Below are 24,588 nucleotides of genomic sequence, written 5' to 3'. Positions count from 1 at the left end.
AGGCCTCTGAGCAGAACCAGGCCCCCTACCACACATGCTTCATTTTATAGGCCGAGTGTCGAGGCCTTTGTGTTTTAAGCCACAGTGAAAATAATACAGAAAGGATAAACTGGCTTGACAAACTCTGGAGCTTTGTTAGCCAAGGTCTCATTGCTCTTCCGCTGGCTCTGACTGCTCAAAGGGTTCTACTCGGGCTTTAGCTTTTATGAGCAGATGCCACCAGCTAAAGAAGAGAAAGACAGTAGAGTGGAAGGACAATAAACACTCTGATGTGAAGCTCCTAAACAGGATGGGACTTTCTAAAATGTTTCATCATGTGGTTCTGTACTTAAGCTTCTCTGGCTTAAAAAATAAAAATAAAGTCTCAGGTGAAGTCCGTGTTCTGGGAAAAGAATGGGGTTTGTCATTGCTCAAGATTGGAGGGAAATTTCTAGAATCTTCCCCGGTCACAAGGAAGGGAATGTACCGTCAAAAGACGCGATTCCAACCCTCTGCTTTGGCTAAGAAGTCTGAGCAAGAGAAGGCACCCAGGGTAGAAACTCCCGGATGTCTCCAGCGCAGTCCCTTAATGCAGTCTCAGGAAACCCCAGGGCAGGCTGCCAGCGCTCAACCCTGGAACCCGCAGCTACACAGCCTGGGCTGGGCAGGAGGAGAGGAAAGAAGCTGCGCGTGGACGGTGATTGCTGATTGGAACTGGATGGAGCCCAGCAACCAGAGGGCCCCTGGGCGGTTTGCATGGCCCCCTGTCTTGGGTTGCTGGCTCAGGCAGGCAGTGCTACCAACCTGGCCTGGGAACAAAGCCTCTTTCAAGTTTGAGTCTGTCCTTAATATCAAGATACCAGCTGGAGTCTCCATCAGGGAGGAAGCTAAGCCAGGCCAGGATGGCAATCACACCCGAGTCAACCAAGGGCACAAGATGGGAGACAGAGTGTCTGAAAGTGGAAATCACTCAGGGTCCTCCTATTGTCTGAACAAGGCACCAGCCACACTTGGGAGCAGGAAGCCCTAACTCCTGTCGGCCCATAGGCCTTTGGCTCTGTGTGCTGATGTTTTTCTTCCTAGTTAGGGATCTGTGGGCTGTGGCTGCATAGTACTCACCCTGCAGACCCAACACTAGGGCTTAGCAAGGGAAGGGGTGGGTAGGAAGAACAATCTAGTCACATGTTGTCTTGGTAGCTTGGATACACCCACCACCACCATCATCACCACCATCACCATCATGTCTTGTTTGCTTTACAGGATAGCCTCACCCATGATACCAAACCCAAGGTACAAGCAAAATATCACAGCCCCAGGCTTTGGCAGTGTTCCTGAGCACTGTCGGACTAGGTTGGAAGTGAGACTATGCATTGGTTTCCTGTGAGATACTAGATAAGACGAGAAAGGGCCGGGCTGCTAAAAGAGGCGAGAAATCCAGTCTCTAACCCAGGGGTAAATTTTCTGCCTAGATCCGCCCCACTCTACCTGGTGTGGATGGATCTAGACTCTGCTGGGCTCTGGGGGAATGTCTCCATCCTGGCATTGGGAGCTGGAGGGAACAAGGTTGGCCTAGAGGAAGACCAGCAGGACTAAATGAAGAGATGGAGGTAAGGACCACGTAAGAGGACTTTTGACAGCTTACCCTAAGCTTTGCAGATGGGCGTGTCTCTCATCCCTCATCCAGTGTTCTCAACAGCCTCACCTGATGAAAAGAGCATGGAAAAGGTCACATATCTGGCCCAAGGTCTTCCAGGCAGAGTCAGAAACTAACCCCAGAGCATTTTCTCAGGCCCTTTGCTACACCAGGAGAGACAATGTGACTCAAGGCAGAGACTTCTTGAAAAGCAGGAGCTGAGGGGTGGAGAAATAGCCAAGCAGTTAAGAGTACTTGCTGCTCTTGCAAATGACCTGGGTTTGGTTCCAAGCACCCACATAATAGCTCACAAACATATGTCACTCCACTTCCAGGGGGCCTAACGTCCTCTTTTGGCTTCTGTGGGTCCCAAACATGCAAGTGGCGCACAGATTTATATGCAGGTAAAATACCCATACATAAAAAAGTTATAAAGAAAAGTAGGGGCCAAGGATCCCCTGCGATAGTACCAGTCCTCTGCTGAGCCAAGCTTGCTAGTGGGGAAGGAGACAGCTCCATTCTCTTCGCTCCTGCCCTGGTTCCATCAGTTTCGTGTTGGTAAGAGTCTTCAGGCTGAGAACAGTATCACTTAGAGGGTGGCCCTGGATAGGTGTCAGCCTCTTGAGGATGTCAGAAATGCAAGCTCGTGGGTCCCCTTCTGGCCCCCAGGCTTTAGCCATTCCCCTGTGTTCTTGTGAGTTCTCAAGTGTAGAAGTCTCCAAGATGGAACACGGTCCTAAATGCCTCCTGGGAGTGAGTGAGGGGCCAGCAAAGGCCACAAGAAAGCACCGTGCTCAACATTGTTATGCCTTCGCCACCAGGACCAACTCAGATTGTGACTTCTCTCCACACTGAAGACGGGTGGGAGGGAGTCACTGTCCTGTTTCCTGGTTCTCTCCGAGCTGATTCCCCATCCCAGAGGAGAGCAGCTTCCGTTTCCACACCAGCCACTGGTTAGGAAGAAGGTGGATGGGAGCCACCTCCAAACCTCAAACCCAGACTTGAGCGTTGCCCTCTCTCTCCCGCCCCCGACAATACATCTGCTGTGGGATCCTAATGGCACCAGGTAAGAAGCCACCCACACCAGACAGATGGTACCGAGGGAACAAAGGACAAAAAGGACACGTAGAAGAGGATGAACACAATCTCTGCTCCTGGGTGGCACTGGCGGCTCCAGTTCCCAGGGCATCCTTATCTTCATCACGTACAGTGCTAGAGGTCCTATTGCCTATATCCTGGTCACCACAGTGGGAAGGAGCCAAAGGAAGCTGGAGGACCCCACTGAGCACACTCCTGCCTCCTGTCCCAGAACGGGTACCCCACAGAAGCATCCAGTGTAGTACTCTCTGCCAGATCCAGGAACACGGGAAGGTGTGCCCTTCACGGACAAAGACCCAGCCTCAGCCCTGCCTGAGTGTCTCACCGAATGATTCTATGTGTTCTCTGGAATCCTTCCTACTTCTTCAGGAGAGGAAAGTCTGAGGACCTGAAGCCTAACCCCCGATTCATTCATCTATGGGGATCACACTGATTTCAGTGGGTACAACTTATGTGGAGGTGGGCAGGGCTGGCTCCTCCCTCAGGCAGCAGGGTCTGTCTATATTGGTACAACCCAAATCAGCAGCCTAGGCTACCTTCCTCCACTGCCGGCAAGTACTAAGCTAATACTCCCACAGGTATGTAAATGTTTTTGTTTTGTTTTTTCTCTTCCACTGTTTTCCAAGGGGACCAGGAATGGGCTTGCCAACATTTAGACGGCACATCAGAGCAGCCTCTGGAATCTTCTCTGCCAGTTCCAGCTGTCCCCACTGTTCTCCTTATGCCCTGAGCCCGCACGCTCCATGTCCCTCATTAACAGCAGAGTCAATAATTGCACTTCTTTGACAAGAGTCAGACCCATCCCCAGGCACCCCAGAAGCCCCAGTTCTGTGTACTTTTCTGGAATTTATACTGAAGAAAATAGAATAATGACAGTTTACTCCAAATGCCAGAGTCCTCCTGACCTCTGGCTTCAGTTTTTGCTCCTGAGCTCAATTCTGAGGCCTGAAGCCCAGGGGCCTTCATGTGCAGGCAGAAGGGGCCAGCAGGCCTTGGGGCACCCTTCCCCGCCCCTCCCAGTAAGTGATGAGAAGGGTCTCTTTAATTAGACTCTCTCTTTAAGTTCTCTAGCCTGCTAATGAGTGCCAGCACCAAGACACTTGGGAGCCCTGAAGAAATTATTTGAAAGAAAAACGTAGTGGTCTCCATAAAAATCTCTCACTAGCTTAGTCAAAGGAGTTACCCTTCCCCCCACCTCACACAGGACCACCTGACACAGCTCAGCTGGGGTGTGGTGAGAAATTAGACACACTGCCTTTCCTAGGGGAACAGGCCTCTCTTTGTATTCCCAGGTCCCTCTGTCCGAGGCAAATTGTTTCCCTATCAGCTGACCTCTGCTTGACCCTGAATGTCACTCACCAAGTGAGGAACCAGGCTCTCCTCTTGTTCTGCAGAAGGCCCCGGGAGGGTAAATGAATTGTTTGATGTTGCCCAGTAAGGATGCCCCGGGAGGGTAAATGAATTGTTTGATGTTGCCCAGTAAGGATACATGGGGTAATACTCGCACTTCAGGTTTGAGGTCATCATCTGATCGAATAGCTAAAAATCCTGAGTGTTCCTGAGTGGCAGGCATTGAGTCATGTGTCTCTTTGTCACGTTCAATTACAGGCCTGCTTAGAAAAACATCTCAACCAGGACGCCAACAGGACGCAAACATATAAGAGGGTGTCCCCTACTGCCCACAGCATCCCGAAGAAACATGCACAAGAGTGGCAAATGCAGAGGGGCTGGATATGTGAGAGGGAAGTCAGGGTGGCCCACCCTAAGGAGGGGGGGCAGCTGAGCAGAGGTAAGTGTAGGGGTTTCCTATGCATCTTCTAAGGAGAAAGCATTCTAGACGGAGGGAATAACAGGGACAAAGGGCCTGAGGCAGAAACCTGGTCGGCAACATATAATCAAGGACCTAGTGTGTGTGTGTGTGTGTGTGTGTGAGAGAGAGAGAGAGAGAGAGACAGAGACAGAGAGAGAGACAGAGAGAGAGACAGAGAGAGACAGAGACAGTCAGAGGGAGACAGAGACAGAGACAGAATGGGGGGAGAGAGAAGCTGGGGCCTAAGGACAGGGCAGAGGAGTGGGTAAAATAGTCAGCAACTGTATCAGATGGGTCCTGTTACAATGAAGTCACTGGAGCAGGAGAGATTAAGGAATTGGCTTTATTCCAATTACTGCAGACAGATTGTGCACGAGTGGCCTTTGTCCCAAGCTTGGAGCCCCAAAACTCAAAGACAAAAAGACACCAGAAAGCCATCGCTTAAGAAACCCTTCTTTCACCAGCTTTTGTCCAACCCCCAAGTCTGCCTCAGTTTACTTACAAGCTGGCATTTGGGGGCCTCACTGTGTCCAGGCACCAGCAGCGAGCATTCGGGAGCCTCACTGTGTCCAGGCACCAGCAGCGAGCATTTGGGGGCCTCACTATGTTCAGGCACCAGCAGCGAGCATTCGGGGGCCTCACTATATCCAGGCACCAGCAGCCAGGGCTTTGATGGTCAGGATCTCATCCTAATCCGCCCAGCAGCCCAGTGTATATTATCCAGAGTTAGCATATGACAAGGATCCCATTCTCTCAGCAGAGAGAGTGAACACATTCCAAAGCCGATTTGGGTTTAACTCACAGAAACTTCAGCACTTAATCAACCAAACCAGCAAGTAATCCTCCTCTTGGCTGGCCCAGGAGTCTGGGGTTGCCTGCAGTCATGGGGATCCATGGCTTGCCTTCACCCAAGAGCCCACTGACACATATTCCAGGATCCAGTGCCCTAAATTAAGGTCCCTGAGGTACTGAATAGGAATCCCAGCCACTCTCTCTCTCTGTGGTCCATGGAATATGCCTCTCACCCTGGCAAGCAACAGCAGTGGGGTTCTCGTATGCCTGACTCTGGCATGCGCCTCTAGATCCTCCAGTTCTATGCAGTTTTGTATTGAATTCCAACAGATTGGGTTGGACTTAGTTCTAAATTTTAAAGCACCCACTGTGTGCTAGCTGTGCCTTAGGTACGGCAGCGAGGGTGTTAAGTAGCATTCCTGTAACTCCAGCATGACACGCGTAAAGGAGGATGGGGATGAACTCTGTCCTGCAAGGTTCTTCACACTGCTAATGAGAAGGGAAGAACGTTCTGGGCAGAGTACACTGTATCACCAAGGGATTTTAGAAAGCTCTACAGATGATGCTCATAATGACCAAAGGCCAAACCACTGATCTAGGAGCTAAACCAGAGAGTTCAAATCTCTGCGCCACCAGCACTGGTCGGTTACTTCAGATGGCCCAAATTCCCGAGCTCCCTGGCTTGGAAGGACAGCAAGGGATAAGGAAGTGCTGACTTACGGGAAGAGAGGGTCATGCACACCAGGCTTCCAGCAAGGGGGGGGTGGACGTGCAGGCAAACCCCCAAGCTGCCGAAACATGGTATACCTGCTATCCTTGGTATTCCCCAGAGACAGGGAGTGCTAGGCTAGAGTTTATGCAGAAAAACAGCCCCATAGGGACTGACTGCTGTCCTGGAGTTCCTCTAGTCAAACCCCTAAGGTTCCTCCTGAACCTTCCTTGGGAAGTTGACCTCCTTCATCAGGCTGGTCATTTGGGCCCTCTCTGGGACCCTTTCCAAACAGTTCTATGAAACAATCAAAGATTCAAGGAAACATAGACCCTGACGTCTACCACCTTCCCCTCCTGTCTCCTCAGAGATTTGGTTTCATGGTCCTCCTGCCCAACCCCAAAGGATTCCAGTCAGCGAGGCTGAGGGACAAGGCCCTCAGCACTCCCACACTGGCCTCCAGTACCTAGAAATTTCATCAAATGGATTCATATAGAGCAGAGGCTCCTACCGAATTCTCAGCTGCCTCTCAGATTGGCCATGCTCCCTTTCACTCTCTTGCCTTTTTCTCTTCTCCCTGACTGTCTATGCTGCAGAGGCTACATTTATCAAGGGGAGGAGGCTTCCCTCCTGCCGCTAGAGCATCTTGATGACCAAAAGCAAGATGCTGGTCTGCTGAACACCTGATCTCAGCCCGCTTCCATAGCCTTCTTACACTCCCACCAGTCCCCAACCTGCAAGCAGGCGTGTGGAAGTCCACAGCTCGGTTTTTGGGAAGGGCATGGGTGCCTCAGGGGCTCTGCTTCTCTGTGAATCAAGAGCTGCGAACCCAGAAATAATCCTGCACAATGCTCATTAGAGATGGCGCTTGGAGATGTGGCGAACCCTCCAGGGCCCAAGCAAGATGACTTTCTGAGGGGAAAAGAGTTGACTTGGGCTAGGTTCCTCCTAGGTCTCCCTCATAGAGAAAGTCACCTTGGCCTGCTGGCTGGGGGCTGGTGCCTGAGCAACTGAGTCACCTTGTGGAATCCTAACCCCAGGGCCCCCTTGCAGGCCCCAGGGCTACTTGGTGTGACAAGATTGGTAAGGCATCACAGTTGGTGTTGCCATGCTTTGAGCCATCTCTCTGTATTCGTTACTTTTCATATTACTGGGATCAAATACCTGACAGGAGGCATTTTGACAAGAGGAGGCTCATGGGTTAAGAGGGACTAGAATCCATTTTGGCAGAAAAGAATGGCATGGGAGTTTGAGGCTGTTTTGTCCCATCTGAAGGCAGAGAAAGATGAATTCTGCTACTCAGCTCAACTTCTGCTTTATATTCAGTCTAGGGCTCCAGCCTGTGAGATGGTGCCTGCCATATTCTAAGTGAGTCTTCCTTCCTCAAATACTGTCTCTGAGGTGAATTCTGAATCTAGTCAATGGAAAAGGAATCATCACAAACTCCTAGTCTCCTCTCTTCATCTCCCAGGCAGGCTACAGCCATGCTGCTGACAGTGTGGTCCATGTCTCAGTCAGGCTGTGGCCTGCTTAGTTCCGACCTATGAAAAGCAAAGAACTTGCACCAGGGCGGAAACCGACTGTGTTGCCACACGTACAGTTTGGCTCTGTTAACATTTCTTTTTCCTAGCTAAACTTTCTTGTTGAGAGGACCTCAAGACAGTTATCCTGCAACAGAGGAAGGCTCATGCCAGATCTCTCTGCCCTCTGGCCCGTCCTTTAGACATGGTGACTAGCCATCCCTAAAACTTGGAGCTGAGCCTCAGTGGAGGGAATGAGATCCCCCATGCTCTGAGGCTGACTCCCCAGGGCTCTTGTGAGGAATAACTAGATTTGTGTTAGATTATAAGAAGGTGTTTTGCTTTTGTTTTTCATTATCCCTCATGTGGCACCATCTCTAATAACCTTTCTGGGAGGAGGAGGATTGGCCAGACAGAATTCAGGTTTATATAATTCATTCTCTCTCTACACACACACACACATACACACACGTACACACACCGTGGTCCTAGTCCCTATGTAGTTGCATTATATTTTAACAATGCTTGCCAGTGTGTCCATGATTACCTTCAAAGAGGCAACAGATTTTGCATGGTTGGTTATGTCATGTGGAATCCATATCTGCACATGGACCTGGAAATCAAAAGTTCAGGAAATACTATACAAAGCATCTTCCTAAATACAAGCTAGCTCTTGGGGTGGCTAGGACCTCTTCGAATGACCAGCAGTGTCTCCCATGGCAATAAGCACACCTCCCCACATCTGGAGTGATGTATGAATCTTATCACTCTTAGGATGATAGTTTGGGGCAAATGGTCTCAAGATATCCCTTTTAACATTTATTAAGTGTGAGCCAATGTGGAGGTAGAAAAATGCATTTCCAGCCGGGCGGTGGTGGCGCACGCCTTTAATCCCAGCACTCGGGAGGCAGAGGCAGGCGGATCTCTGTGAGTTCGAGGCCAGCCTGGTCTAAAAGAGCTAGTTCCAGGACAGGCACCAAAGCTACAGAGAAACCCTGTCTCGAAAAACCAAAAAAAAAAAAAAAAAAAAAAAAAAAAGAAAAATGCATTTCCACCTTGTCTGAAGGTCAGAGAGTTTGGAGTTTGATAAGCATAGTTGCACATCCCAACTCAGGTGCGATTGCTTGGTTCTTTTGAAATTAAGATAGGTCCATGTCATCCTATCATGGTCAATATATGCAAGTAAACGAACTTCTGCTCCTTCTTTTGTAACTATGTGGTCACCTGGGGATGGGTGGTCCTCAGGATACCTGATCAAGAGCACCTTTGCTACCTAGACAACAGAATGCTAATGATTGGATGTCTCAGAGTGATAAAGCCACTGACTGTGTGAGTTATCCTTTGTATTATATTAATAAAGTCCTTTGTTAAGCTGGGTATGAAATATGTGGCAAAATAAATGCGGGTGGATTTCAGGATTTCAGTCACTGGAATGCCCTCCTGATACTTTCTATGTTTTTTTCCTGTTATTTTTTAAGTGTCTTAATATTCTTTACTTATATTTATAAAATTCCCACGCCCCTACCCTGGTAAGAAGTATTTTTGTCGAGGCCAGTCCTTGACAAGCCAAGAATGCAGCCAAGACTCGATGTCCCTATCTGCGAAATGCAAGTTGAACTGGACATCCTGGGAACAGTTTCTCTGTTTGGAAGACTTCAACCGGGAGGGGAGCCTAGGGCTGGGCTGATTCGAAGGTGTCTGACAGGTGCTGAGATCTGCAAGACGGCTGACCAAGAGTGTGGTTCCTAATGTCCCCCTGCAAAATCCATCACAGTTCTGGACGTTAAGAGGGGTCAAAAGTCATACTAGAAGATAGAACTCCACCAGCCTTAACTAGAACCCCTGGATGTTTTTCCCTGGCCTCCAAGGGTCTGAGGGCTCAGGGTTCGTGTGCACTCTTTCTCACTCAGCTGATTAAATATGACTGCAAGAATAGCATGCATATATATATATTTATATAAAGTATAATATATACATATATGTGTATATAATACATGTGCGTGTATATACATATACGTACATATACACATATATATCAGCTTTCCATTCCTAATGCTTTAGTAGTCCATGATCCTCACCAGGCAGCTTGTCCTGTACCATGCACAGGGGCCTGAGGAGGAAGTTACTGTGATGATAAGGGGCAAAGCAGGAGGTCGGCCTGTAGACTCCAGCCATCTTGTACAGGACTGGCCATGGTGTTGGTCACCAGGATGCTGTGAGTCTGTTTCTTGCCTTGACCTTTCATCTCACTTCCCAACTGACGCAGAATATGGGAGCAAGACAGTAGTATTTACCAAGCTCTTTTGTACCCCCACACAGAAGGTAGGGGCCTGTTGCTGGCCTGAAGTGTGATATCACATGTGGACGTGCACAGTGCAAGCCAGAGTAGGTCGGGCTAGGCCACTCTCATTTCCTTCTCTACACCCAGCAGCCCCTCGAAGCCCTGCAAATCGGAAAGGCACCGCAGCTGGCATGGAAGCCACCTGGTTCCTGGGCCCCTGAGCCAATTGGATCCCAGAGCCAAAGGCCCAAGCCTCAGACACTGTCAGCTCCCAAGTGGGTGGTAATCAGAGATTCTAGCACAAGCTTTGATGCGGCAGCCGGCAAAGCAAGCCGGCACTGTTTGAAGTGTCTGCCTGTGTAATAAGGATTCCTAATTCGCTCGAACCAAAGCAACATTTTCAGTAAAGATCATTTTTGGAATGAAAAATAAATTGTGACTGGAGGGTCTGGGTTTGTTTCAAAAAGGGAGATCACCCACAAGCGTCGCGTCTCCGAGAAGCCAGCCGCCCGTGTGCGCTCAGATGGAGCGCGCACCACTTGGAATTTCAAAGTGCTACTAATTAAGAGCAGTTTATTAAAATGTCAATCTTTTCAACCAAAACAACTCTCTTCCCCTGCTTTCTGAGTGGCTTTCCCTGCCACTTTTCCCACCTCAAATAATCCAGTGGGCAGCTTCACCTGGGACCCCTGAAGTAACTGTTGCCCCGAACAGCTGGAGGAGAGTTTCTAAGAATTGCCATTCGACTAAGGAGAATCTCACAGACTCTATCTTCCAAGTGTTACATTAACTAGGCTTGCTGACACAGGACTGCAATTTTAGTGCTTGGAAGACTGAGACAGGAGAACTGAAGTGAGTTTGAGGCCACCCTGGGTACGTTAGAAGCCAGAGTCGGAGCTGGAGTGAAGTTATATCTCAAAATAACAGGACTGAGCCTGAGCATGGTTGTGCATACCTGTAGTCCTAACACTCGGGAGGTGGAGACAGGAGGATGAGGAGTTCAAGGCCATCCTCAGTTACATAAAACATTGAAGTCAGCCTGGGCTTCATGAAACCATATCTCAGGGGGCAAGGGCAAAGACCAAGTACATGGACATTGAAGCTATGTGACTGTGAGCAAATAAGAATTAAGCTTTTTGTGTCCCATTTATTCCTCTGTAAGAGGAGTGATGGTGTTCCAGCCTACTGGAGGTGATGGCGAGGAGCGAGAGCAGTGGTGTGTGCAAAGTTGCTGGGCTGATGGCTGCCAAATACTAACATCTGATGGGCGTTAACACTGCTGCTTCCTGAGTGCACCATGAGAAGGCACTCTCGTGTCTCATATCTTTCCAGAGGCATGTCTCTTTCACGGTAGAAATGAGCTTTCTCAGTTTCCCAGCTTCAACAGTTGAGGCCCAGCAAATATTTGTTGATAAATGTCAATTAGTCTGCACACGAATGAACATGTGTAATGTGCAACCCACTGTTAGATTCAGTGAACACGGCAATGTTAGCGTGGGTGGGTGAACTGATAGCTGAGGTGGGGTGGTTCCTTGACCCTGATTGCTACTCGGTGGTGTCAGCACCTCCCCTGAGTATGCTCCAGACCTTGAACATCTACCTAGGGAACAGAATTCAGCAAAAGCAAAGAGAGGCAACAAAGAAACCCTGCCTTAAAAAAAGCCAAATAATGGTGATGCTGATGATGGTTGTGGTAGTTTGAATGTATTTGCCCCCCCATAAGCACATAGGGAGTGGCACTATGAGAAGGTGTGGCCTTGGTGGAGGAAACTGAATGACATATAATTACACGGAAACTGTATTCTTTTGAACACTGCCAGGCCCATTAGTTCCGGCCTCTTATTGGCTAGCTCTTACATATTGATCTAACCCATTTCTAATATTCTGTGTAATACCAGGAGCTGGCTTACCAGGAAAGATCTTAACCTGCGTCTGTCTGGAGTGGGAGAATCATGGTGACTCCTGACTCGGCTTCTTTCTCCCAACATTCTGTTCTGTTTACTCCACCCACCTAAGGGTTGGCCTATCCAATGGACCTAGGCAGTTTCTTTATTATTTAACCAATGACCTTCCTCCATCACCTACAGAAACCATGACATAAGAAATGTGTCATTTCAAATTGCTGTGTTTGGGGTTCATTTGTTACTCAACAGCACAGACTGTAAAGGAAAGAAACTCTTGACTGGGAACATAGATGCTATTTCCTATCTATCTGGGATCACCCATCCTTCAACTTGCTCTACCAGCCACATAAGAGTCATAATCCAGCCCAAGAGACCCTGGAAAGAAAGTGCATATAAATAAAGTGGGCTGAGTTTAGGTCCTGATACATGTTATTCAGAGAAAGTCCCTCTGCTTCTCCTGCCTTTCCTGGCTCCACCACACAGCGTGGGTCAGACTCAGCTGGCTACTGCACATGTGTGTTGTTTGCACAATCTTGGCAGTAACCTGGGCCATTGCTAGGTCAAATGACACATTTTCATTACTCTGTTCATCCATTCAGCAGCAATAGAGGATGCAGCTCAGTGACCACAGCACAGCCACTTGTAGGGGCAAAGGCGAGGCCGTGCTTTGATCTCTCCTAGTCCCAGAGCAACCTGAAGGACTGGTAGGTACACCACCAGCATGGGGGTGAGAATATAATATTTACAAACTCTAAATATCTCTGCCTTTGATTTTGCTCCGCTTTAGTTCCTCTAGCTATCAAAATATATTCAAACAACTGTACAAATAGTTGAATATTACTTTTTTGGCTCATATCTACAACTATTTACAGTTTTACTCCTGATTCTTTTGCCCCACCTTTCTCTTTCTAGTTTTATCTACTATTCATTTCCAAACACTCATTATTCACCTCTCCACTTGTGGTACAATTTTTTGTGTGTGGGGGTCCCTCAATTACTCCCTTGCATGTCTGACCACACTTCTGTGTATTTCAGGGTTCACTGATCAGCCCCACATTAGGCATCATAAGTCAAGGACCAGCCTCTACAAAGACGCATCTTACCAGGCAGGGTAGGGGCCTGGGAATCAGAAATATAAGTAAAGAATATGAAGATGCATTTAGGAATAATAAAACAAAAAACATAGAATAGTACTGGGAGGGAGTTCCAGTGAATACTAAAATTGTTCATGTTTAAATTATCCATATACTTTTATACCTCAATACAGAAAGGGGAAAGGGTGCAACAAAAGACTTCTTTAACACGGTACAAAGGACAATTTGAACAGTCAGTTGCTTTAACACTTTGAGCCAAGTCATTAGCATTCTGTTGTTTAGGCAGTGAAGCCACTCTAGACCAAGTATCCTATAGGCAGCCACTCCCCAGGTAACCTCATATTATAAAAGAAGAAGCAAAAGCATATTTGCATATCCTGACCATCTGTACAACAGCCATTAGAACTAATTGCTAAACAGTTTCTTCAATCTATAATTTACCATTGCATATATGACATCTTACTGACTGATTCAGACACAGATATTTTAGAAAAAATGTTTGATGAAGTAAAGAAAAATTTGCTTTGTTGGGGATTACATGCTGCTCCTGCAAAAACATAAAGAGGAGATTCTATTGATTATTTAGGATATAAAGTATGTTTACAGAAAATTAAACCACAGAAATTACAAATCAGGAGAGATCAATGATGAATGCTTAATGATTTTTTTTAAAATATTGCTGAGAGATATTAACTGGCTATGGCCTACAACTGGATTAACAATTCAAGAACTTAGTAATTTATTTCATACCTTCCAAGGCAATAAAGAGTTAAATAGTCCAAGAAAAGTATCAGCTGAGGTTGAGAGAGAATTGGCTCTAGTAGAAAAAAATTACAGAATGTATAAGTGGATCACTTGAATCCAAAGCTGGATTGTATTTCAGTAATTTTACCTTCTACACATTCTCCTATGGGAATTCTTATGCAGAGAGAAGATAATATCTTAAAATGGATATTTTTACCACAAAATCAGAATAAAAAATTAAAGACCTATGTAAAAAAGGTTTCTGTATTAATTCTGAAGGGAAAGTTGAGACTTCATCAGTTAAGAGAAATAGATCTAGCAGAAACTGTGGTACCTTTTACTAATGCTGGAATTGCCTCATTATGGGCAGAAAATGAACATTGGAAAAGAACTTGCAGTAATTTTTGGAAAAGACTAGTAACAAATACCCCAAAGCAAGAGACTTTTGTTTATAAAAAGAACTAATTGGATTCTTCCTCACATAATAAAATGCACCCGTTTCTGGTGCTCCTAAATTCTATACTGATGCAAATAAATCAGAAATGGCAGGTTATAAGTCAGGAAAAATAAGTTAAGTGGCTAAAAGCCCTTATGATTCAGTTCTGAAATAAGAATTATATGCTATTCTCATAATATTAGATTTTCTTAATACAGTTACTGACTCTCAATATACAGAATTGTTTTACATATTAAAACTGCTGAAATTATTCCAGATGATGCAGAATTAATTTCAATATTTATTCAACTACAAAAAAAATAAAAAGTAGAAATCATCCCTTGTTTATAACACCTACCAGATTCCATATGGGTCTACCAGGCCTTCTAGTAAAAGATAATGATGGAATTGATCAGCTACTAGTAGGAAATGTGCTGGAAGTCTCAGAATTTCATAAGAAATACCATGTTAATAGCAACAGTTTGAAAAAGAGTTTTTTTATACTTGAAAACAAGCCAAAAAATTATAAGGAAATGTCTTACTTATTCTTTTTTTTTTTTTTTTTTTTTTTTTTGAGACAGGGTTTCTCCATAGCTTTTTGGTTCCTGTCCTGGAACTAGCTCTTGTAGACCAGGCTGGCCTCAAACTCACAGAGATCCTCCTGCCTCTGCCTCCCAAGTGCTGGGATTAAAGGCATGCAGCACCACCGCCCGGCTTACTTATTCTTTATATAACCAAACTCTACTGCCTTCAGGAAATAACCCAAAGGGTACTCAAAGAAATTAAATTTGGCAAATGGATGTGTTTCACTTTCCAGAGCTCAGAAAATTAAAATATATGCACCAAATTATGATGCTTATTCAGGATGTCAATGGACCAATACTTTAAATTCTGAAAAGGCTGATTCTGTAATTACACATTTATTAGAGGTCATGGCCATTACGGAGATACATGTATAAAATAAGGCTGATAATGCTCCAGCATATGTTTCTAGTAAAATGAAGCAGTTTTCTGTATATTACAGCAATAAGCATATTACAGTTATACCACATAATCTTACAGGATAAGCAGTTATAGATAGATCAATTTTCACTTTATAAGAAAAGCTTAATAAATAAAAAGAGTAATAAATAACAAGGTAAATAAATAAAAAGAGATAGATTACACAGTGCTTTATTAACTTTAATTTTTCAATACTAATAAGAAAAAAACAACTACAGAGAGACATTGAATAATAAAGAAAAACTTCTGAGTTAAATCAACCTATATATTTTAAAGATGTGTTAACCTCAGAATAGAAACCAGGATATGTGTTACATTGAGGAAGAGGTTTTGCTTTTCTTTCCACAGGAGAAGAAAAGCTATGGATATCATTAAGATTGATAAAGATTAGATTAAAAAAGGATAGTCTTCCTGATGAGGAGAGTTCATAGTTTATCTGTGTGGCCATGCAATCCAAGCTAACTTATAAAACTAACAAATGCCTTTCATTATGAAAAATTAAATAATAACTTTTATTAGTAAAAGACAATGCTTTTTTTGTTACCATAAAACATTTTGTCAACAAAGATGTAATCTGACAGAAAAGAAACTCCCCAAATTTAGTGTTGGGGAATGGTTTTGTTTTTGTCTTTCCAGGAAAATAAAAGCATCCAATTAAGGACTCTTAAAACCACTGGACAAATGAGACATTTTGAAGGTAGATTTTTCCCATCCACCAGTTTACAAATAAGCAACAAGAGATTTAATATGAATTATAAATGCTTGGCCAATAGCTTAGGCTTATTACTAGCTAATTCTTACATTTTAAATTAATCCATATTTCTTATCTATGTTTTGCCACATTATTCACAGTCTGTTACCTCATTTTCTACATGTTCTGCTTCCTCAGGGTCTGGCTAGTGTCTTCTCTGAATCTGTCACTCTTCATCCTAGCAACCTTAGTTTGGTTGTCCCATCTAAACTTCCTGCCTGGCTACTGGCCAATCAACTTTTTATTAACAATGAGAAGAATAAATTTTTGCAGTATACAGGATTATTCCACAGCATTTCCCCCTTTCTGTCTAATTAAAAAGAAAGGTTTTAGCCTTGACATAATAAAACTATATATAACAAAAGTTATCAAATAAGAATTACAGTAACAATATCCAGTTTGTTTATATTTGGCAAAACTAGAGAAAATACTTTATCTATGTTAACTTTGTGAGTCTAAAGTTTTATATCTAACTTACCTTATCATAACTAAAGAAAACTATAATACTGTCTAGTTTTCAACTCCATCAAAGCCCCCAGAAAGATATAATATTACCTGAGTAAACAGGAAGAGTATAGCAAGTGATTTTCAAAAATTGAAATGACAGAAACAGCTGGCTGTCAGAACAGCCACCCAAGTTTTTTCTGTTGTGTTGGGTACCCTTCTCTGACCTATAGACTTAGAATACCTGGCAAGATTTTTTGAAAAACAGGTAATTTTAAAGGACCATCTTATCTTGTTTGAGCAAAGTTTGACAGTCACCTTTTCTTTTTCATCCTGTTGGTCCAATTTGACCAGTAACTCTCAGCAACTGAGGTAAGAGCAATTTCTTTGTCCATATAGCTTGTTTGGGCCATAAAGAAAACAAACTCCCTATGGAGTATTCAATACCCATTGTCTTCTCTGAAGTACATTGGTGTTGTTAGGAGCAGACATATCTCACTGTTATGAAAAGCCTTAGGTTATCAAACATATTAAAAATCACATTCTGTAGGCCTTTGAATTATTTTAAGAGCTTATAACTATGTCAATATATCTAGTTATGATCTTGAAACATGTGTAATATTACTATAAGTTTGACTATTAAAGATGACTATTAATCTGTATTTCTTAATTATACACTACATTTTTAAAAGTTGTATAAACACAATACTCCAAACAAGAGTATAAATATACATATAGAATAACAAAATTAACTTTAAATTTGTATTAATATACAAAAATCTTTACCAATGTAAAATATTTAAGGCTAGTAGGTGAACTTTTTTTTTGTTTAAAGGTAGATTCAATAATCCACCCTTTAATCCTACTATTTATACATCCCCCCTTTTTAATTTCCAGAAAGAGATTGTTGAAACCTAATCTCCTTTGTTCAGTTTTTTTCCTGACCATTACCAATAACAACATGTAACCAACCCCCTCTTAAATAATAAGAAGCATCTACTACTCATTTTTTGGGAGTGTGGGTATCATTCTCTAGACTATTTCCTATTGTTTGGGGGTGTTGGTAATCTTGGACCCTGAGAAAATTTAGGAAAATGGTTAAGTCTTGGCTGTAATATTCTGTGTGACTGGATCACCTCAGTCATCAGTTTTGAAGCTCTCTTGGATGCTGGATCACCTGGGTTATCTATTTTCATTGGTGTTTGGTCTCTTGTTCTGAAAATACATAAACTTCTAAAGGTAATACACACAGTTGTATTAATACAAATATAGACTGTGTACTGTACAGAAATTAGTCAAAGATGGTTTTTTGCTTTATGTTTGAGCAGGTAAAATATATGTGACATGTTTTTGCAGTTTTTCTAGGTTTATTTTGTTATTTTGGTAGCCAGGATTTTCAGAGGATCTTCCTTGATCAAACTTGAACATCTTAAACCTTGTGTGAATCCACATTTCCTGTAGAAATAAAAGCATAACCTCTTCCCCAAAGTAACAAATCTTTTGACTCTCATTTTAATTTAGCAGCTTTCATAATCCAATGTGTTTTAGCAGTTACCTTTCCTTCCTCAGCAGTCAAAAAATTCAAAGACAGCATAATAACACACAATATCAAGATTCTCTGTATATTTTCCATATTTATGTGACCTTTTTATTACTTTACTCCCTTTTTAAGGACTCTATTTGATTACTTTAAAACTATATTTTTAAATCTAAGACTGTATAAACTCTCTTCTCTATCCTCAGCATATATATATATATATATATATATATATATATATATATATATATACTGTAGCCCATTTAGAGGTTTTTTTCATCTGAATCTGCCTTTACTGAAGATATATAATCTTTTTCTGACCACATGAGCCTTTAAACAGCTAAGCGGCAAGACTAGGACCTCCTCTGCTTTGGTAGCTGGCTCCACCTTGGTTCTCTGATAGACTAGCTCCATGGCAGAGGTAACAGTGAGAGCCACATTTACCACCCCAACTCCAGGGAGATTTTGGGTCCATGCTGCTACCAAGTAGTGTGCTGCCCACTACTCACAAACCCATTTAAGTGATGGGTAGCAGGGCCTCTAAAAAGAGACTTGCCCATGTTTGTCACTAGCATGAGACAAGAAGCTGCCTCTTAAAGGAGTCATGCCTCTTCTTACTGCTAGCAAACAGAGAAGGTAGTTACCAAGAAGCTGTGTTTGATTCCTTTTTATGTGTTTAGAATTTTTTTCAAAGCTTTGTCAGGTCTTATGTGGAAATTCCAGCCCCATATTGGAACATCATTTGTCAGTGGACATTTCTTTCCTGCCCACCAATTTCCAAACAAACAACACAGAAAGTTAATATGAATTATGAATGCTCATCAGTAGCTCAGGCTTGTTACTATATTAGCTAACTCTTATAGTTTAAATTAATCCATATTTCTTATTTATGTTTTACCAAGAGACTAATGGTTTGTGACCTCATTTTCTACAGGTATTGTTTCCTCAAGGTCTAGCTGAGGTATCCTCTGACTCAACTGGTTTTCATCCCAGCATCCTTAGTTTGCTTGTCCCATATATACTTCCTGTCCTGCTCTAACCAATCAGCTTTTTAATACAATGAGAGCAACATATTTTTATACTGTACAGGATTGTTCCATAGAAATATCTGAAGAAGGACAAATTATTCTCAGAAAAATGTCCCCCCCAAAAACCCAGTAAAATTGGCCTAATGTTATAGTGCTTTTCCTACAGGATAAAATGTCATAAAATTTCCCAAATGGTTGTTTCTGTTGTTTTTTCAATCATAAAATGCAAATGGTATTTTTTGTGGCTCTGATTCAATTAAAAATAAAAGTTGACTTTGGAGTTGGAGTATAACTCGCACTGTCTCTAAACTCAAACATACTTGTTAAAGGACAATCCAAAATCTCTGTTTTGTGTCAGATGAGCCACCTTGCATGAGACAGAAGAAATCCCAAAATTAGAGACTATTCTATTGTCACTGGTCTTTAAGGCATAAATATTAGCTCTAAAATTATAAGATTATTACATATTATATATATTGAACTTCCTGTTGTGATAATTAATGGCCATATTAAGTAATTCTAGAAATGTACTTTATCTAGCTCTTATATAAATTCAAATTTGATTTTGAAGCAGTTAACTAGGAATGAAGTTTGTGCACCCGGAATACACACAATAGATTGTGATCCTTTAGCCTCTGTAAGGTCTGCGGTATATGGCATTTACAGTGTTTACATTTTCTGCAGTGAACCATAACCATTCTTAACGGTGATCTTTGAAGTCTCGAAAAAGATGATGGGGCCCCACAACGACAATTTCACCTGGATTATGGTAATGCTATTAAACTCACAAACACCACCCAAGACCAGTCTCATATTACAAACTGCTCAGGACAACATCAAAGCTGCTTGATGAGAGGTTTCAGGCTCACAAACTACTCTAGCCAGGACTTTTGATAAACCTTGCATTTTTTCCCATTACACAGAGACTGGACAACAAATGTTACATTTAGTTTCCCCAGGATTTGACTGTTATCTTAATTTTCTTAGGGTTCCCTAAAAGTATATTGCCCCAAGGCAATAGGAAGTAATTTTAAAAACTCAACACTGACATTCCAAGAGGTAGGTTGAGTGGTTTTTGTTCATTTGGCAGGTTATGGATAATTCTTATCATTTGGGGGGTTGGTTGCAAATTGTTGTTGGTTGTGGTAAGGGAAGAAACTAAACAAGGGAGGTTAGAACAAAGGTCTTTTTCTGAAAACAAATAGGGTGATATAGGAATGGTAGGATAAAAGAGTAGATTATTGAATCTACTTTAAACTAAAAGGCAACTATTAATCTCAAATATTTTACGTTGGTAAGGATTTACCTATATTGATACAAACTTTAGGTTATTTGTATTATACTGTAAATGTTTCTACTCTTAAGGAATTTTTATATATAATACAAATTTAGGAATATCTTTGTTAAAACATAATATGTATATGTTTACACTCTTGTTTAAGGTATTGTACCTAAGCAGTTAAACCATTTAGGATTATTAAGAAACTCAGGTCAGTAATTATTTATAGCAATCAAACTTGTAGTCATGTTAGGTATATTTTGAAGATCATATAGAGATATATTTTAGATAGATATATGGTCTTCAAGCACTTTGAAGATCTACAGAATATGGCATTAAAATGTTTTGTTTGTCTGGGCAGTGGTGGTACATGTCTTTAAACCCAGAACCCAGAAGGCAGAGGCAGGTGGATCTCTATAAGTTTGAGCCAACCTGGTCTGCAAGAACTAGTTCCAGGATAGCTAGGGTTGTTATACAGAGAAATCCTGTCTTGAAAAAAACAATATAAAATAGCTTTGATAACATCAGGCTTTTTATGAGGGTGAGATACATATGCTTCTGGTAGTACCTATTTGCTTTAGAAAGGATGATGGGCATCAGAGAACTTCCATATGGAGTTTTCTTTCAATGCAGCAAGGCTAGCCATTTGGCAAGAAAGTGCTCTTGCCTTAAATGCCAATAGTATGCTGTGCAAATTGGGGAAGAAGGACACAAAGAAAAAAGATTGCCAAACTTTGCCAAGACAAGGTGGGGAAGTTTTTCAAAATTCCTGCTTTGCAGAAAAGTCTGCCAGATATTCTAGGCCTGTAGGTCAAAGATGGAAGTCCCTGTATTGCAGAGAAACCTTGGGTGACTGTCCAGGCAGCCAGATGTCTTTATCTTTATTCTGAATTTTTAAAAGTTGCTTGCTTTGTACTTTCTGTTTATTCAGGTAATATTATATCCTTCTGGGGTCTTTGATGGAGTTGAAGATTAGACAGTTATAGTTACAGTTTTTCTTAGTTATGGTAAAAGATAAATTAGGTACAAAATTTTGGACTCAGTAAGATAGGATAGAGGAGTATTTTTTTTCTGAATTTGCCAAATACAAATGGACTGGATAATGTAAATGTAATTTGTACTTGATAACTGTTCCTATTGTTCATAATTTTACTAGGTTAAAGTTAAAACCCTTCCTTTTTATTTTGACAAAAGGGGGAAATGCTGTGGAATACTACTTTAACTAGGCAAAGACGTCTTCCATTTGTTTATGCTACATTTGTTGAACGATGTAAAGATGTGCTGCTTTGCCTGCTCAAGGCACCTGATTGGTCTAATAAAAAGATGAATCATCAATAGCGAGGCAGTGGAGGGATAGGCAGGGCTGGTGGACAAAGAGAGTAAGTAGAATGAGAACTCTAAGCTCAGGAGAACAGAGAGAATGAGGGAGAAAAAGAGGAAGGTGCCTGGGGCCGGCCAGCCAGTTGCCAGACAGATAGACACAGAACATAACATACAGTTTGAAAGAAAGGCAAAAAGCTCCGAGGCAAAGCATTGATGAAGAGAAATGGGTTAAATTAAGTTATAAGAGCTAGTGGGATTAAACACAAGGCCAAGCATTCATGACTAATAATAAATCTCCCTGTCATGATTTGGGAGCTGATTGGTGACCCAAAAGAAAGTCTGTTACACCCTACCCTTGAGGATCTTAACTTTCAGTAGAGAGGGGACCGACAAGAAGTGTTATGAGTGTCTAGAAAATAATCACCTGTTAGGGAGTAGTGTAGACTTCTTTGACTTGGGATATTTTGATGGTTTTTCTACTTTAAAGTGTACATAAAGTCAGATACAGGGAAGCAAGCTAGTAATCCCAACACTGGGTAGGGGGGAGGTCAGAGTTCAAAGCTAGGGTAGGCTGCATGAAATCCTGTCTCAAATTAAATTAAAAAAAAAAACTCCAGGCACAGTAGCACATGACTTTAATCTCAGCACTTTTGAGGCAGAGGCAGGAGGGTTTCTATGAGTTTGTGGCCAGCCTGGTCTATACAGCAAGTTCTAGACCACACAGCATTACACAGTGCAACCATGTCTCAAATAAATAAGTGTGTGCTTCAGCATGACACATCCAGCATAAACTATGCTCTGGCTTTTGAATTTTGACCACCTCCCAAGCTAGTCCAAGGCAGAACAGGCGAGTAGCCAGAGCTCCAAACCAGCCCCAAGCTCAGGATCCAAGACAACGGATATTGCAGAGGGCCACGCTAAGATGAACTCTTCGTTGGTTCACGGCACTATCTGCCTGCAGGACTCCTGATGTGTTCTCTTTGCAATGAGTTTCTGTGGACCTGGCTGCTTGCTCTCCTAGAGGAGAAGAGGATCTGATCAGGCCTCGTGGAGAATGTAACAGCTAGCAACCAGAAGAGAACAAGGGGCATCAGGTGGGGGAAACACTGGCAAAGGCTCTGAAGTTTGACCTCCCTGACAAAGGACTGAAGAGAAGGCCCAGTTTGACTTGAGAGACTGTAGACAAAGGGCAGGAGGATGGAGGGAATGAGGAAAGGGCAGGGAAGCTGTAGAAGCAGGTGAGGTGTCCCTGGGTAAATACTAAGAGCACCCCAGCAGCCAACCTAGCCACCCTCACCATGATTAATGCAGTCTCGGGCTCTGCCTTGGATATTTTGCTTCTTAACTCAGGTCAAGGCTCAACCCCACTGCTCACTCTTGTCCATGACAACCCTGTCTTCTAAGTACTCCCTTTGGGAACTGACCACCACCCAGACTACAACTCACAGCCAGGACTAGTCCCTACAGTTTCCCGTGACCCCACCAGCCCCGGGCATAGAAAAGCTCTCCATTAAGAAGAGGCTATGCCTGCAGCTTGGTCTGCCTTCCTCCCTAGGCCCAGAGACCACATCAGACAGCTATGGGGTGGGGGGGGGAAGTAAGGGGTTGGGGGAAAAGGAAGGTCAGAGCCAGCAGGGGGCAGCCCTGCCTGTGCCCAGGGCCTAGGACATCTGTCCCTGGGGACTCTCCCCCTTTGGCGATTGTTTCCCAGGCTCCCTGGAGCCAGAGGAGGATGGAATGTTCTTATCGCTTCCCAGAGGGAAGACTTTCTTCTTCACAAAAATGTTAAGCTTCATAATCCGATGGAGAACCTGGACAGGCTGCAGCTGGCGGCCTGGGTCCTGCTTCTGGGAACTGCAGAGAGAGAGAGAGAGAGAGAGAGAGAGAGAGAGAGAGAGAGAGAGAGAGAGAGAGAGAGAGAGAGAGAGGAGGGTTCCGGTGGTGGGGGTGAGCCCTGGTGAGCTACTCCAGTGAAGATGAACTTGTTCTGTCTGTGGGGAGCTTTCATCTAGAAGTACCCCTGTCCCGCACTCAGGGATGGGAGGTGCCGGCCTGTGGTCCTGGTACTGGAGAGGATGAGACAGGAGACCAGTTCAGGCTGTGCCATGAGACTCTGTCAATAAATAAGTCAACACATGAAATTTAAAATGTCCCTACTCGCTCGCAGTCTTGTTATCAAGTCACTGCCCTCTCTGTGGGGACAAGGCCTGTGCAGGAGAGAGCGAGACGAGACAGGAGAGAGGTGGTTCAGTGACGCCCCATTCCCATGGGGCTCCCTGACTCCCTAAGACTCAGAAATTCTGTTACAGCACACGCAGACAATATCATCAAGGTGACTTGGCACTGTTCGGTCAGTTGAACATTTTATAAATATTTGCTCAGTGTCTCTGGGTAAAAGCCAACTACAGATCTACCTGGGTCCTGTGAAGTCTTCCAGAACTCTCACAGCCATGGGGACCACAGCTCTGGGAGGCCAGCAGGCCAGCCACTGCCTGGAGCTCCCCAGAAAAAGTCTTCCAGCATCACCAGGCCATTAGTGTGAAGGAAGTGGCATGTCAGGGGACTCAGGGCTGGGCCTGGCAGAGCCAACTTGTCTTCTCTCTCCTCTTCTGTATTCTATTCCACAGGGGCCACCACGGTTAACTGCATGAAATAGGTAATCCTACTGCTTAGCTCCAGCTTATAGGTGTGTGCCCGGCCAGTCAGACGAGACCAGAACACCTTTCCCCCAGAGCTTACTACCCACTGGGTGACTCATTCCACAGCTGGGCAGTCTGTTAGATAGCCCTTTCCACTTTAGTCAAAATAAAACGTGAGCAGTCACGAGTGGAAAATGGCTTCTTAAAGTCAACACTATAGGGTGGACATCTTTCTCCAAATGGATTAATTTCATTTTTACATATGCAAATACACATATACATGTAGATTAAAAAACAGCACCGTGTCTAAGTGGGTTTCCATCTAAGATGTATATGCTGCCTGAATTTTTATAAAGTATACATTCTTTTATAATAAAAACAAGTACAGTGATACTCTAAAATTATATTATTTAGTAAAAGAGAGCCCTTATTTTGGAGTACTGGAATAAACTATAGAAAAAGAATATGGGAGTGAAATTGATCAACTTGGTGCCCAAAGGCCACCCTGCCTATGACCCATCCCCTTCTAGAACACCAGCATTTCTGGGGTAAGCTTGGCCCAGGAAAGGACCCAGCTTGGTTCCA

The sequence above is a fragment of the Chionomys nivalis genome, chromosome 8 (genome assembly GCF_950005125.1).
Source record: "Chionomys nivalis chromosome 8, mChiNiv1.1, whole genome shotgun sequence".
Lineage (NCBI taxonomy): Eukaryota > Metazoa > Chordata > Mammalia > Rodentia > Cricetidae > Chionomys > Chionomys nivalis.
Note: the sequence above shows the minus strand (reverse complement) of the source record.